The sequence below is a fragment of the Schistocerca gregaria genome, chromosome 11 (genome assembly GCF_023897955.1).
Source record: "Schistocerca gregaria isolate iqSchGreg1 chromosome 11, iqSchGreg1.2, whole genome shotgun sequence".
Classification (NCBI taxonomy): Eukaryota; Metazoa; Arthropoda; class Insecta; order Orthoptera; family Acrididae; genus Schistocerca; species Schistocerca gregaria.
The window spans coordinates 59,339,198-59,354,709 of NC_064930.1; the positions used below are offsets into that span (position 1 = coordinate 59,339,198).

Consider the following 15,512-nt stretch of genomic DNA (forward strand, 5'->3'; position numbering starts at 1 on the left):
ACACTTAAAGTAGTAAAGGGGTTTTGCTATTTGGGGAGCAAAATAACTGATGATGATCGAAGTAGAGAGGATATAAATGTAGACTGGCAATGGCAAGGAAAGCGTTTCTGAAGAAGAGAAATTTGTTAACATCGAGTATAGATTTAAGTGTGAGGAAGTCGTTTCTGAAAGTGTGGAGTGTTGCCATGTAAGGAAGTGAAACATGGACGATAAATAGTTTGGACAGGAAGAGAATAGAAGGTTTCGAAATGTGGTACTACAGAAGATTAGATGGATAGGTCACATAGCTAATGAGGAGATATTGAATAGAATTGTGGAGAAAAGGAGCTCGTGGCACATCTTGACTAGAAGAAGGGATCGGTTGCTAGGACATGTCCTGAGGCATCAAGGGATCACAAATTTATCATTGGAGGGCAGCGTGGAGGGTAAAAATCGTAGAGGGAGACCAAGAGATGAATACACTAAGCAGATTCAGAAGGATGTAGGTTGCAGTAGGTACTGGGAGATGAAGGAGCTTGCACAGTATAGGGTAGCATGGAGAGCTGCATCAAACCATTCCCATGACTGAAGACCACAACAAGAACAACAACGAATATGCTGTACGTGTCGTGATGTTTCAATTTAAGAACAACAGAAATAGTGAAGTTCATATGTACAGGCAGTTCCATAGTAACATGTCTGGTTTGACAAGGATGGGACATGTAGTCGACGGTGGCCTTAGAGCAGAAATCACCCCAGGCGGCATTTGCCTCATATAATTTAAAGAAACCACGGAAATACTAAATCAGGAGATGCCTTCACTCTTCCTGAATACCAGGGCAGTCCGAACAAATGGGACAGTGCTACCTCATTCCGTTTAACCGTAGCGTAAGGAGAAAGTCGTGTAATTACGTAAAAGGCTAGTGCTACACGGTCCATTCAAATCTCACTCCCAGTCAGTTCACGCATTATTTCACAACACTGCACAATCAGGATGGATTGCTAGCCTGAAAAACTGAGTCAGTATCCCTCCATAACTAGTGAGATATCGAGTTCAGAAGAGGACATGATGTTCGTATATACGTTGTATGGCTTTGGGAGTAAGGTCTTACAGAAAAGAAGGAAAGAGAAATGCAATGAACATAGTTTCAATGTGTTATGTAAAGTCGTAGATCTTTTATTATCGCCATTATTATTTACCTGCGTTACAGTTTTTTGCAAAATTCTACTTGTTTTATCCAACGGATCCATCGCTGTGTACAATGTATTGCTTAACAGGTGCCTTATAATTGCCTTCTTGAATAAAACAGTTTTAATAATCTTTTTAATACCGTTGGGGACTTTATCCTAAAGTTTTACTCCTTGCTAGAAAATTCTATTTTGAGTCATGTTTATTCTTTCTTGTTAAATATAACTTTAGGGTACGTAGATCTAGTAGCATGATTCTGGACAATAATTATTAATATTATTTTTGATGTGATGTGCACCAACAGTAGTGAGAAAGTTTTCGTGCGCCAATGAATATTAATAGACAGCGCAGACTTTTGGCTGATCATGCAGTTATCTACACTGACGTATTTTCACAGAAAAGCTGCGCAAATATCGAGCCATATCTTGAAATGAATTGAAAGTAGTGCAAATAGTTGCAACACCCTTCAAAAACTGAGAAATCTAGAATTGTGCAAAAAAAAAAAAAAAAAAATCGAGGTTCAATTGGCTTTGAGCACTATGGGACTTAACTTCTGAAGTCATCAGTCCCCTAGAACTTAGAACTACTTACACCTAACTAACCTAAGGACATCACTCACATCCCTGACCGAGGCAGGATTCGAAGCTGCGACCGTAGCGGTCGCACGATTCTAGACTGAAACGCCTAGAACCACTCGGCCACTCCGGCCGGCAGAACTGTGCAGTCCAGAAAACTAAAAGGCCTAGTATCCTATGGCTACAGTAGCAACAAGCCACAAATGGAATTGGTCAATTTTTGGTGGTAAGCTCCTGTCGGACCAAACTGCTGAGGTCATCGGTCCCTAGGCTAAACACTACTTAAACTAACGTACGCTATGGACAACACAAAGACCCATGCCCGAGGGAGGACTCGAACCTCCGACGGGGGGAGCCGCGCGAACCGTGACAAGGCGCCCGAGACCACGCGGCTACGCCGTGCGGCGAATCGGTCAATGCGTACAGTTTCCTGGGTGTGACAATTGGTGGAGAGATGAAATGGAACGATTACATACGTTTAGTCGTAAGTAAAGCACGTGGCAGACTCAATTCATTGGTAAAATACTACGGAAATGCTACAAAAGATTACAAAAGATACGACGGGCTTTTGAAAAGTCCATGCAAAAATAAAAAACTAGTCACGTGTTTTGGGTAAACCGTTTTTACTTTTCGACATAGTTTCCTTTTAGGCTTGTACACTTCGTCCAACGCTGTTCTAATTTGTTGAACCCTCCTGAATAATAGGAGTTGTCCAAGTCTGCAAAATAGCTATTAGTTGCTACAATCACTTCCTCGTTTGAATAAAATTTTTGTCCCACCGGCCATTTCTCCAAATTGAGGAACAAATAGTAGTCGAAGGATCCAAGTGTGGAGAATAGGGGGGGATGTGAAACGAGTTGGAATCCTATTTCCATTAATTTTGCTACCACAACTTCTGAGGTGTGTGCTGGTGCATTGTCGTGATGGAAAAGGACTTTTATACGGTGCAATCGCCGGTGTTCTTCTTGCAGCTCGGTTTTCAAACGCTCCAGTAACGATGAATAAAATGCACCTGCAATACTTTTACCCTTTCCCTGATAGTCGATGAGGATTATGCCTTGCGAATCCCAAAAGACAGTCGCCATAACCGTTAGGCCGAAGGAATGGTCTTCGCCTTTTTTGGTGCAGATTCTCTCTTGGTAACCCATTGTTTAGATTGTTGTTTGGTCTCAGGAGTTCAGTAATATATGCATGTTTCATCCAACGACGCTTAAAGTCATGCGGATTTTTCCTGAACAGCTGCAAACCATCCTTGCAACAGTTCACATAATTCCGCTTTCGGTCAAGTGCGAGCAATCGCGGAACCCATCTTGCGAATAGTTTTCTCATGTCGAAATGTTTATGTGCAATATCATGTACCCGTTCATTCGACATCCCCACAGCACCAGCAAAGTCACGCACCTTAACTCTTCTGCCATCCATCACCGTATCACGGACTTTATCAATGATTTCTGGTGTCGTAACCTCCACAGGGCGTCCAGAACGTTCAGCATCACCTGTGCCCATGTGGCCACTCCTAATGAAGTACCTTTTTTTTGAACAAAATAAGAATTTATTACGAAAGATTTAAAAAAAGGAAACGATTTACACCGACAATTTTTATCTCGATAATAACGGTAGACTGCTACAGTCGTATATATGTAAGCACCGGGTGAAAATAACGCGCACAGGGCGGGAGCTGCTGAGAGTAAATGCTCAGTGAAAGGGTTAAAATGAGAAACAACGCAGACGAACTAAATCAGGATGGCCAGATTCATAAATAACGACGTCATTGGAAGAGAAATTGTGATGCTACTTTTGGAGATGAAACAATTTTTACGTTTGTGCAGCGGAAAGTTTATGCTATTTCGGACTATACCTTGAAGATTGGAGTGAGTCTTGCGATAGGGAATCGAACCCCGGTCTCCCGCGTGACAGGAGGGGATACTGACCACTATACTACCGAGGACGTGCGCATTGACTTATAATTGTCGTTTACTACTGAGCATGCTCTGATGTCATACGTTGCGTCGTTTTCCTTTTAGTAGTCGCTCTGTGGTACTACAACTCAGAGATATTAATGTGTATCACGACTGCACACATCTGCCTGCATACAAGGAAATGATTCATTATCTACCACCATACCCTGCGAGCCTCTCGCTGTCATAAGTATATGGCAATTAAAATATATGCAAAATTGTCTAACAAGGGAAGGCCGCCAATTGTGAAATTCAGATTCGATTCATACTGCGCATAATAAAAGCTCATGGCCAGAGGTGTTACGCTATACGTATTCGTTTCGGAATATCGTTTCTATATCTTCCGTTAACTATACGTTGTTAACATTATGAAGACAATTAATAACCTTTGTGAAATACAACTTTGTTTGCGGAAAACATAATGATGTTCGAAGTCGCCAGTTGTTCCACAACAAACCACTTTCACCAACTTGTTATATACATAATTGTTGCAACTGATATATAATTGGGATTACAAATTCAAGCGCTTACCGATGCGCCACGACGCTGTAGAAATTTATTAATCGTAAAGACTATTTCACCGTAACGGTTTCTTTTAATTGTCCATTTTCTCCACAACGGCTGAGAAGTGCATCTTGGTGCTTTGCCACCTTTACACCTCTGGCCATGAGCTTTTATTATGCGCAGTATGAATCGAATATGAATTTCACAATTGGCGGCCTCCCCTTGTAAGAATGCGTCAATCAAGCCTGACTAATTATTTAAACAAAATGTACATAACTTCTTAGTAACTAATTCGTTATATTCATTAGAAGAATTTTTAGAAATGCCCAATATCAACTTAAATATGTAAAACTTTATTTTATAGAATTAATAGGTTTAGTGAACTGACAAAGTCTATTGCATATAATAACGCTGAATGAGCAATAGAGAATCTGAATCTGAATCTGAATCTGAATTTTTCGACATAGTCTCCTTTTGACTTGTACATTTCGTCCAACGCTGTTCTAATTTGCTGATCCCTTCCGAGTTGCTGCAATCACCTCCTCATGTGAATAAAATCTTTGTCCCTCAAGCCATTTCTTCAAATTGGGGAACAAATATTAGTCCGAGGGGCCGAGTTTGGAAAATACGGGGGATTTCAAACGAATTGGAATCCTATTCCCATTAACTTTGCGACCATAACTGCTGAGGTATGTGCTGGTGCATTGTCGTGATGAAAATTTGCCGTCCAATCACAGGCGTTTTTGTGGCAGCTCGATTTTCAAATGGTACAGTAACGATCAATAATATGCACCTGTCATAGTTTTACCCTTTTCCAGATAGTCGATGAGGATTATCCCTTTCGAATCCCAAAAGACAGTCGCCATAAACTTTTCAGCTGAAGTAATGGTCTTCACCTTTTTTGTTGCAGATTCTCGCTTGGTAACCAATTGTTCTTTGGTCTCAGGAGTATAGTAATGTATGGATGTTTCATCCAACGATGCTTAAAGACCTGTGGATTCTTCCTAAACAACTGCCAACCATCCTTGCAACAATTCACACGATTCCGCTTTCGGTCAAGTGCGAGCAATTGCGGAACCCATGTTGCGGATAGCTTTTTCATGTCGAAATGTTTATGCGCAATATTATGTAACCCGTTCATTCGACATTCCCACAGCACCAGCAAAGTCACGCACCTTAACTCTACTGCCATCCATCACCACATCACGGACTTTATCAATGATTTCTGGAGTCGTGACCTCTACAGGGCGTCCAGAACGTTCAGCATCACCTGTGCCCATGTGGCCACTCCTAATGAAGTACCTTTTTTTTTGAACAAAATAAGAATTTATTACGAAAGATTTAAAAAAAGGAAACGATTTACACCGACGATTTTTATCTCGATAATAACGGTAGACTGCTACATCGCATATATATATACGCACCGGGTGAAAATAACGCGCACAGAGCAGGAGCTGCTGAGAGTAAAGGCTCAGTGAAAGGGTTAAAATGAGAAACAAGGCAGACAATCTAAATCAGGATGGCCAGATTCATAAATTACGACGTCATTGGAATAGAAATTCTGACGCTACTTTGGAAGATGAAGCAATTTTTAAGTTTGTGCAGCGGAAAGTTTATGCTATTTCGGACCATAGCTTCAAGATTGGATTTAGTCTTGCGATATAAAAATCGCATCTCCCCGGCGGGGAATCGAACCCCGGTCTCCCGCGTGACAGGCGGGGATACTGACCACTATACTACCGAGGACGCGCACATGGAGTCAGAACTTTCGTGTACTACTCAGTATGCTCTGATGGCATACGTTGCGTCGTTTTCCTTTTAGTGGTGGCCCTGTAGTACTACAACGCAGAGATATTAATGAGTATCACGACTGCACACATCTGCCTGCATACAAGGAAATGATTCATTATCTACCACCATACCCTGAGAGCCTCTCGCTGTCATAAGTATATGGCAATTAAAATATATACCAAATTCTCAAGCAAGGGAAGGCCGCCAATTGTGAAATTCATATTCGATTCATACTGTGCATAATAAAAGCTCATGGCCAGAGGTGTAAAGTGGCAAAGCCCGAAGATGCACTTCTCAGCCGTTGTCGAGAAAATGGACAGTTAAAACAAACGGCTGCAGTGAGATACTCTCCTACAATTGGCATACTCACAGCGTCGTTGCACAGGGGTAAGCGCTCGGTTTCGGAAACCGAAGGTCGCCGGATCGAATCTCGCACCATGCAATTTTTTTTTAGTATTTGTTTTTTGTAATTCAAATATGAATTGCTTATGTATGTTGGTGAGGCCGGACCGCTCTCCTATTGTACCGCATCCATTTTCAGTTTTTTTTTTTTAACAGGGTGTACCAAAGCTCTCCCTTTCGCATTGATTTTCGACGATGTTATAAGTTGCGCTAGGGACCGCATCTGCCTTTTTTTCGAAGTTAGCAGGCAACTAAGCTGTTTGCGGCAGCTCGTTTCACAATCTGTCGTTCAAGTGTAACGAGCGAGTAACAGAGTTTATATTTCATACCTGCCACAGCAAAATTGTGTTCGTGGGGTCTCTATTCTATTTCGAACGTTTGACTTACGCTATACGTATTCGTTTCGGAATATCGTTTCTACGTCTTCCGTTAACTATACGTGGTTGACATTATGAAGACAATTAATAACTTTTGTGAAATACAACTTTGTTTGCGGAAAACATAATGATGTTCGAAGTCGCTAGTTTTTCCACAACAAACCACTTTCACCAACTTATTATATACATAAATGTTGCAACTTATTGCCGATATATATATATATATATATATATATATATATATATATATATATATATATATATTTTCTCCTGTCCAAATGTTTATGCAAAATATTATGTATCGGTTCATTCGACATTCCCACAGCACTACCAAACTCACGCACCTTCACACTACATTCATCCGTCACCATATCATGGATTTTATTAATGATTTCTGGAGTCGTAACCTCCACAGGGCGTCAAGAATGCTTCGCATCATTTGTGCCCATATGGCCAGAACCTACGGTCGCAGGTTCGAATCCTGCCTCGGGCATGGCTGTGTGTGATGTTCTTAGGTTAGTTAGGTTTAAGTAGTTCTAAGTTCTAGGGGACTGATGACCTTAGAAGTTAAGTCCCATAGTGCTCAGAGCCATTTGAACCACTTCCGCCGGCTCACTTGCTCAGTTCGGGAAGCTGTTTCTCTTGAATAAATCATTCTTTTTTGTTGAAATTGTAACCATTTGCTGGGTTGTACATGTCCATCACATCAAATCTATCGATTTCCTTACCATTCGGATAACTGCTTCGTGGGACATAGCTTTTTTTTTGTTTTTTTGTTTATAGATTCTAACTCGTTACCTTATCTAAGGACGTCAGCATCAAGAAAACAGAAATTCTCGTTCTTGGTCACAGATCAGAGAGCATATTTGTAAATAAACATAAAAAACTGGAATTGGCATCATAGCCAAACTGTAGGGACATATCGATGCATATGTCAAAATCTTGTATGAAGATTAGAGGCGAACCACATGACGCAATAAGAAGCAAGTCTTGTACAGCCAAGCTCCGTATAAGACTTGAGATTTCATGCAACAGGCACAGGCATTGCATGGACTTTGCAAAGTGATTAATTCTTTTGCTGAATAACTGGGAGTGGTAGAAAGTACTGTTTGATGGCTTCTGGAATGTGCATGTAGATGTAGATGAAGGAACGCAGGTGATCCGTAATCTACGTAATACTCCGCAAGCCACTTAATGGTGTGTGGCGGAGGGTAGTTTCGGTACCAATATCTGATCCGTCCAACCCTGTTCCACTCGCGAATAGTGCGTGGGAAGAGTGATTGTCGGTAAGCCTCTGTACTGGCTCTAATTTCTCGAATTTTCTCCTCTTGGTCAATCCACGAGATTTTTGTGGGGGGACTAATACGTTGTCCGACTCCTCCTGAAAACTGCTGTCCCGGAATTTCAATAGTACCTGCTTCCTTAATGTACAACGCCTCGCTTGTAACGACTGCCAGTGGAGTTTGTTTAGCAACTCTCGCCAGCTAAACGATCCCGTGACGCAACGCGCCGCTCTTTGTTGGATCTCTATCTATGAGCTCTACCTGATAGGGATCCCAGACAGATGAACAGTACTTAAGAATCGGGTGAACAAGCGCCTTATAAGCCACCTCTTTCGTTGATGAGTTACATTTCCTTAAGATTATTCCGATGAATCTGAGTCTGGTGTCTGCTTTTGCCACTATCTGTTTTATGTGGTCCTTCCACTTAAGGTCTCTCTGGATAGTTACGCCTAGATATTTTGCGGCAGATGCTGTCTCCAGCCGTTGGTCATCAATAGCGTAGCTGCATATTAATGGCTTTCTTTTCCCATGTATCCGCAGTATGTTACATTTATTTACGTTCAGGGTCAACTGCCAGAGGCTGCACCATTCATCAATTCTCTGCAGGTCGTTCTGCAAATTCTTACTATCTTCTGGCGTTGCTACTTTGGTATAAACAACTGCATCATCTGCGAATAGCCTTAAAGAGCACCCGACGCTTTCTACTAGACGATTTATGTATATATTGTGAACAGCATCGCTCCTACCACACTTCCCTGTGGTACTCCGGATATTAGCTTTACGTCTGTCGATTATGTTGCGTTAAGAGCAACGTGCTGAGTTCTATCTGCAAGAAAGTCTCGAATCCAATAGCAGGTACGCTCCGATGCATTTTTCCGTTACCGGCAATGCTGAATGGTGTCAAATTCCTTACTGAAATCAAGGAACACGGCATCAACCCGAGCGCCGTTGACCTCTGCGCTGTGGATCTCATGGAGGAACAGAGCAAGCTGATTCTCGCAGCATCTCTGTTTGCGGCAACCATGTTGATTTTTATGGTAACTTTTATAAGAAATACTAGTTATTATTGTAATAACTTAGTGCCTATGAGAATGGAGGCTTTCTCGGCGTATCTTGATGATAAAATCTTCTGGGGTAGGTAGCCGAGTGAGTCCTTTGTTCTCCAGCAACGTTTCAGCAAGTTATAAAGATCCGGACGAAACGTGAACTCGACACTTCGCCTGAAGATGACAAGTAAGAAACTTGCTGAAACGTTGCTGGAGAGCAACGCATTCACTCGGCTACCAACCTGAGAAGATTTTATCAACATAGTGCATAGCTCTGTCACTGTGCTTTCGATTTCTGCGACTGCCGTGGAGGCTCAGGTGGGAGTCGCCTAAGAGTAGTTCTGCCCTAACCAGAAAGTATCCGTGACTGGCCGCATGTTTTGATCAGCCATTAGCCTGCACAGTGGCGAATCTGAGTATAGTGGCGCAAGTGCGTATGACCACCAACGTGATTCATCCAACTAAGTGACAAGTTTGCACTGGTCCTCAATTAAATCTTGATGATCATGTCCCCACTGCAATGGTAACGAACGATGTCTTTTGTCTTTGGGTGAACATGTAAACACGTATTGGTTCAATAATGTGCACTGAACGGTGTGTTCCGAAGCAGTTGTCCCAGCACGAGTGCTATAATTTGTCGCCCAGCACTAGGGCTGTACTTCGCCGTCAGATGTGCCACAGATCGCCACCTATCCTGTTGACTGAGTGGGGAAGCCTCAGAGATCCAAATTATGTGAGGAGGCACGGAGATCCAACACTTTCTCACCCGCTTGTGGTTCACTATGTTCAAGAATTTTCCATGAACGCTCACAGCAGTGGCATGTGAACTGCAAACCAGCTACTCCATTTCTGATATACGTATCTCCAGGTGCCGGGGCATCCCAATCTGCCCTCTGACCAAGTGACGTATGTAAGTGGATTTCCCTATTTGAACCTGTACTGCTGCTAGAGTGCCAGCCACGGTGGCCGAGCGGTTCTAGGCGCTTCAGTTCGGAACCGCACTGCTGCAGGGTTCGAATCCTGCCTCGGGCATGTATGTGTGTGATGTCCTTGGGATAATTAGGTGTAAGTAGTTCTAAGTTATAGGGGATTGATGACCTCAGCAGTTAAGTCCCATAGTGCTTAGAGCCATTTCAACCATTTTCTGCTGAAGTGAATCACCTATTTTTTTTTCCTGACCACGTCACATGCCTGGAACGCCACCAGGAATCATTCAGTCTTGTGGTGGGTAGTAGTCGTAATGTTCAGACCTATTGGTGGATGATCTAGAAAACTGGTTGAAACCCACATAACTGTCCTGTCACATTAATCTGACCACCTGTCAAAAGCGTGATTAACGAGATTTTGCAGCATGGACTATTGTGAAACATGCAGGCAGAGAGTCTCTGGGGTTATGGAAGCTGCTGACAGGCATGTGCAACCATGCCAATTCCAGTAGATTGGTCAGCTGCGCTAGGTCAGTCAGCTGAGTATCCATGGTGTGAACGGCCGAATTGCAGTGATCCCACTGATAGCTGATTTGATTTAAACACAGCATGGACCGTTGCGAAACGTGCAGGTAGAGAGTCACTGAAGTTAAGGAAGCTATAGACAGGCATGTGGAACTATACCAATTCCAGAGGATTGGTCAGCAGCGCTAGGCTTCTTGGTTGAGGTTCCATGGTGTGAATGGCCCGATTGCAGTCTAAACGCAGCTTGGACTGTTGTGAAATGTGCAGGAAGAGAGTGTCTGGGGTTATGGAAGCTGCTGACAGGCATGTGGAACCATACCAATTCCAGTAGATTGGTCAGCTTCGCTAGGTTTCTCAGCAGAGGATCCATGGTCTGAATGCCCGATTGCAGTGATCCAACTGATAGTTGGTTGGGTTTAAACACAGGGCGTTTGGTGGCCAGATGAGTGTGGAAAGCTCACCCTGGTGCTCTTTGAACCACACAGATACACTGCAAGCTGTGTGAGACGTTGCATTGTCCTGCTGATAGGTTCTTTCATGCTGAGGAAAAACAAACTGCGTTTGGGGGTGCAGATGGACCCCAAGAATAAATGCATACTTGATCCATTGTACCTTCCAGAATGACGAGATCACCCGAGGAATGCCACGAAAGCATTCCCCAGAACATCACACTGTATGCTTTCAGACATTTCACGCTGTATACACCAACGGCCAACTGTCCAATGGAGCACCAAACGTGATTCATCTCAAAGGGCTACCTAACGCCACACACTTCACGTCCAGGTGCAGTATTGGCTTGCGAATTCCAGCCTTCGATGAACAAAGCATAGATCTATGAACCACCCACCTGCTGCAGAGACTTACTCTGCAACATTCGCTGAACATTCGTGGCGGAGATACCAGTGGTATCGCCTAAGTTTATATGGGTGGTCAGTTGCTCAACAGTTTCACGCCTATTCGCATGTACCCATCCCTGCAGCTGTCATTCACCCCATTCATCTACAGCCTGTCCGGCTCTGGTAGCTGAGTGGACAGCGCGACAGAATGTGAATTGTACGAGCACAGGTTCGATTCCCGGGTGGGTCGGAGATTTTCTCCGCTCAGGGACTGGGTGTTGTGTTGTCCTCATCATCATTTCACCCCCATCGAGGCGCAAGTCGCTGAAGTGATTGGGAGTCGGAAGTTCCATGCGGCTTTTCGCGGATGATGCTGCTGTATACAGAGAAGTTGCAGCATTAGAAAATTGTAGCGAAATGCAGGAAGATCTGCAGCGGATAGGCACTTGGTGCAGGGAGTGGCAACTGACTCTTAAGATAGACAAATTTAATGTGTTGCGAATACATAGAAAGAAGGATCCTTTATCGTATGATTATATGACAGCGGAACAAACACTGGTAGCAGTTACTTCTGTAAAATATCTGGGAGTATGCTTGCGGAAAAATTTGTGGTGGAATGATCTATAATTAATTGTTGGTAAGGCGGGTGCCAGGTTGAGATTCATTGGGAGAGTCCTTAGCAAATGTAGCCCATCAAGAAAGGAGGTGGCTTACAAAACAGACGGAGGAGATAGAGAAGATCCAAAGAAGAGCGGCGCGTTTCGTCACAGGGTTATTTGGTAAGCGTAATAGCGTTACAGACATGTTTAGCGAACTCGAGTGGGACACTCTGCAAGAGAGGCGCTCTGCATCGCGGAGTAGCTCGCTGTCCAGGTTTCGAGAGGGTGCGTTTCTGGATGAGGTATCGAATATATTGCTTCCCCCTACTTATACCTCCCGAGGAGATCACGAATGTAAAATTAGAGAGATTCGAGCGCGCACGGTGGCTTTCAGACAGTCGTTCTTCCCGCGAACCATATGCTACTGGAACAGAAAAGGGAGGTAATGACAGTGGCACGTAAAGTGCCCTCCGCCACACACCGTTAAGTGGCTTGCGGAGTACAAATGTAGATTTAGATGTAGAAGTGGCGTCAAATCTAAAGACTTTTATGTACTACTTCACAACGCTCGAACATGCTCTGATGGCATACGTAACGTCGATTTCCTTTTAGTTGTGGCTCTGTAGTGCCACAGCACAGAGATTTTAATGTGTATCACGACTGCACACATCTGCCTGCATACAAAGAGATGATTCATTAATCTACCACCATACCCTGCAAGTCTCTCGCTGTCATAAGTATATGACAATTAAAATATATACCAAATTGTCTAAGAATGCGTCAATCAAGCCTGACTAATTATTTAAACAAAATGTACATAACTTATTGTTAACTAATTCTTTCTATTCATTAGAAGAATTTTTAGAAATGCCCAATATCAACTTAAATATGTAAAACTTTATTTTATAGATTTAATAGGTTAAGTAAACTGACGAAGACTATTGCACATAATAACGCTGAATGAGCAATAGAGAATCTGAATCTGAATATGTTGTGTACCAGCATTACCTCCCCTCTTTTCCTGTCCCAGTCGCGTATAGTTTGCGCAAAGAGGAGGAAGGAATGTATTGGCCGACTTTTCTAGGAATTTATACTGTCGAAACTTTAACCGTAGACCATAATGTGATGCACTCTTTTAGTCTGCCACTGGAGTTGAATGAGCATCTGCGTGACACTTTCGTGTTTACTAAACGAATCTGAAACAAAACGTGCTACTCTTCTTTGGATCTTCTCTGTTTCCTCTATCAGTCCTGTCTAGCAGTGATACCGTAATGATAAGCAAGATTCAAGTATTGGTCGAACGAGTGTTTGGTAACCTAGTTCCTTTGTGCACAGACTGCATTTCCTAAGGATTCTCCCGGTGAATCTCCGTCTGGCATCTGCCTTACTCGCGATTAATTGTACGTGGTCGTTCCACTTCAGATCTGTCTGTACACATACTCGTAGACATTTTGTGGAAGTAAATGCTTTCCGTGATTGCTCTGCAGTTTTGTAATACCGTGAGGGTCGTTTGAAAAGTCCGTGCAAAAATAAAAACTACTTACATGTTTGGGGTAAACCTTTTTCATTTTTCGACATAGTCTCCTTTTAGACTTGTACATTTCGTCTGCGCTGTTCTAATTTGCCGATCCCTTCCGAATTGCTGCAATCACATCCTCATGTGAATAAAATCTTTGTCCCTCAAGCCATTTCTTCAAATTGGGGACCAAATATTAGTCCGAGGGGGCGAGTTTGCACAATACGGGGGATTTCAAATGAACTAGAATCCTATTCCCATTAACTTTGCGACCACAACTGCTGAGGTATGTGCTGGTGCAGTGTCGTGATAGAAAAGGACATTTTCGAGGTCGAATCGCTGCCGTTTTTCTTGCAGCTCGGTTTTCAAATGGTCCAATAACGATGAATAATATTCACCTATAATTGTTCTACCCTTTTCCAGATAGTCGATGAGGATTATCCCTTGCGAATCCCAAAAGACAGTCGCCATAACCCGAAGGAATGGTCTTCGCCTCTTTTGGTGCAGATCCTCCCTTGGCAATCCATTGTTTAGATTGTTGTTTGGTCTCAGGAGTACAGTAATGTATGCATGTTTCATACACAGTGACGAAACGACGCTTAAAAGTCCTGCGGATTCTTCCTGAACAGCTACAAATCATCCTTGCAACACTTCACAAGATTCCGTTTTTGGTCAAGTGTGAGCAATCGCGGAATCCACCTTGCGGATAGTTTCTCACGTCTAAATGGTTATGTAACCCTTTCCCGCCCCCCCCCCCCCCCCTCCATGAACCATGGACGTTGCCGTTGGTGGGGAGCCTTGCATACCTCAGCGATACAGATGGCCGTACCGTAGGTGCAACCACAACGGAGGGGTATCTGTTGAAAGGACAGACAAACGTGTGGTTCCTGAAGATGGGCAGCAGCTTCTTCAGTAGTTGCAGAGGCAACAGTCTGGGTGATTGACTGATCTGGCCTTGTAACATTAACCAAAACAGCCTTGCTGTGCTGGTACTGCGAACGGCTGAAAGCAAGGGGAAACTACGGCCGTAATTTTTCCCGAGGGCATGCAGATTTACTGTATGATTAAATGACGATGGCGTCCTCTTGGGTAAAATATTCCGGAGGTAAAATAGTCCCCCATTCGAATCTCCGGGCAGGGACTACTCAAGAGGATGCCGTTATCAGGAGAAAGAAAACTGGCGTTCTACGGATCGGAGCGTGAAATGTCAGATCCCTTAATTGGGCAGGTAGGTTAGAAAATTTAAAAAGGGAAATGGATAGGTTAAAGTTAGATATCGTGGGAATTAGTGAAGTTCGGTGGCAGGACGAACAAGACATCTGGTCAGGTGACTACAGGGTTATAAACGCAAAATCAAATAGGGCTAATGCAGGAGTAGGTTTAATAATGAATAAAAAAATAGGAGTGCGGGTAAGCTACTACAAACAGCATAGTGAACGCATTATTGTGGCCAAGATAGACACGAAGCCCACGCCTACTACAGTAGTACAACTTTATACGCCAACTAGCTCTGCAGATGACGAGGTAATTGAAGAAATGTATGACGAAATAAAAGAAATTATTCACATAGTGAAGGGAGATGAAAATTTAAAACTGAAGAAACGGCAAAAAGGTGGGAATTTAAGGACATGGGATCTGGATAAGCTGAAAGAACCAGAGGTTGTACAGAGTTTCAAGGAGATCATTAGGGAACAATTGACAGCAATGGGGGAAAGAAACACAGTAGAAGAAATGGGTAGCTCTGAGGGGTGAAGTAGTGAAGGCAGCAGAGGATAAAGTAGGTAAAAAGACGAGGGCTGCTAGAAATCCTTGGGTAACAGCAGAAGTATTGAATTTAACTGATAAAAGAAGAAAATATAAAAATGCAGTAAATGAAGCAGGCAAAAAGGAATACAAACGTCTCAAAAATGAGATCGACAGGAAGTGCAAAATGGCTAAGCAGGGATGGCTAGAGGACAAATGTAAGGATGTAGAGGCTTATTTCACTAGGGGTAAGATAGATACTG

At 43.1% G+C, this 15,512-nt stretch overlaps 1 long non-coding RNA gene and 1 other non-coding gene across 2 annotated transcripts in view; one reads left to right on the top strand and one right to left on the bottom strand.

Annotated features, from left to right (window-relative positions):
• Positions 1-15,512, top strand: part of LOC126295413 (uncharacterized) — a 129,264-nt gene that overhangs the window by 97,086 nt on the left and 16,666 nt on the right. The gene's annotated exons all lie outside the window — the stretch shown is intronic.
• Trnad-guc (transfer RNA aspartic acid (anticodon GUC)) lies at positions 5,880-5,951 on the bottom strand. Its single transcript has one exon. It is a non-coding gene; the product is annotated as a tRNA-Asp (tRNA).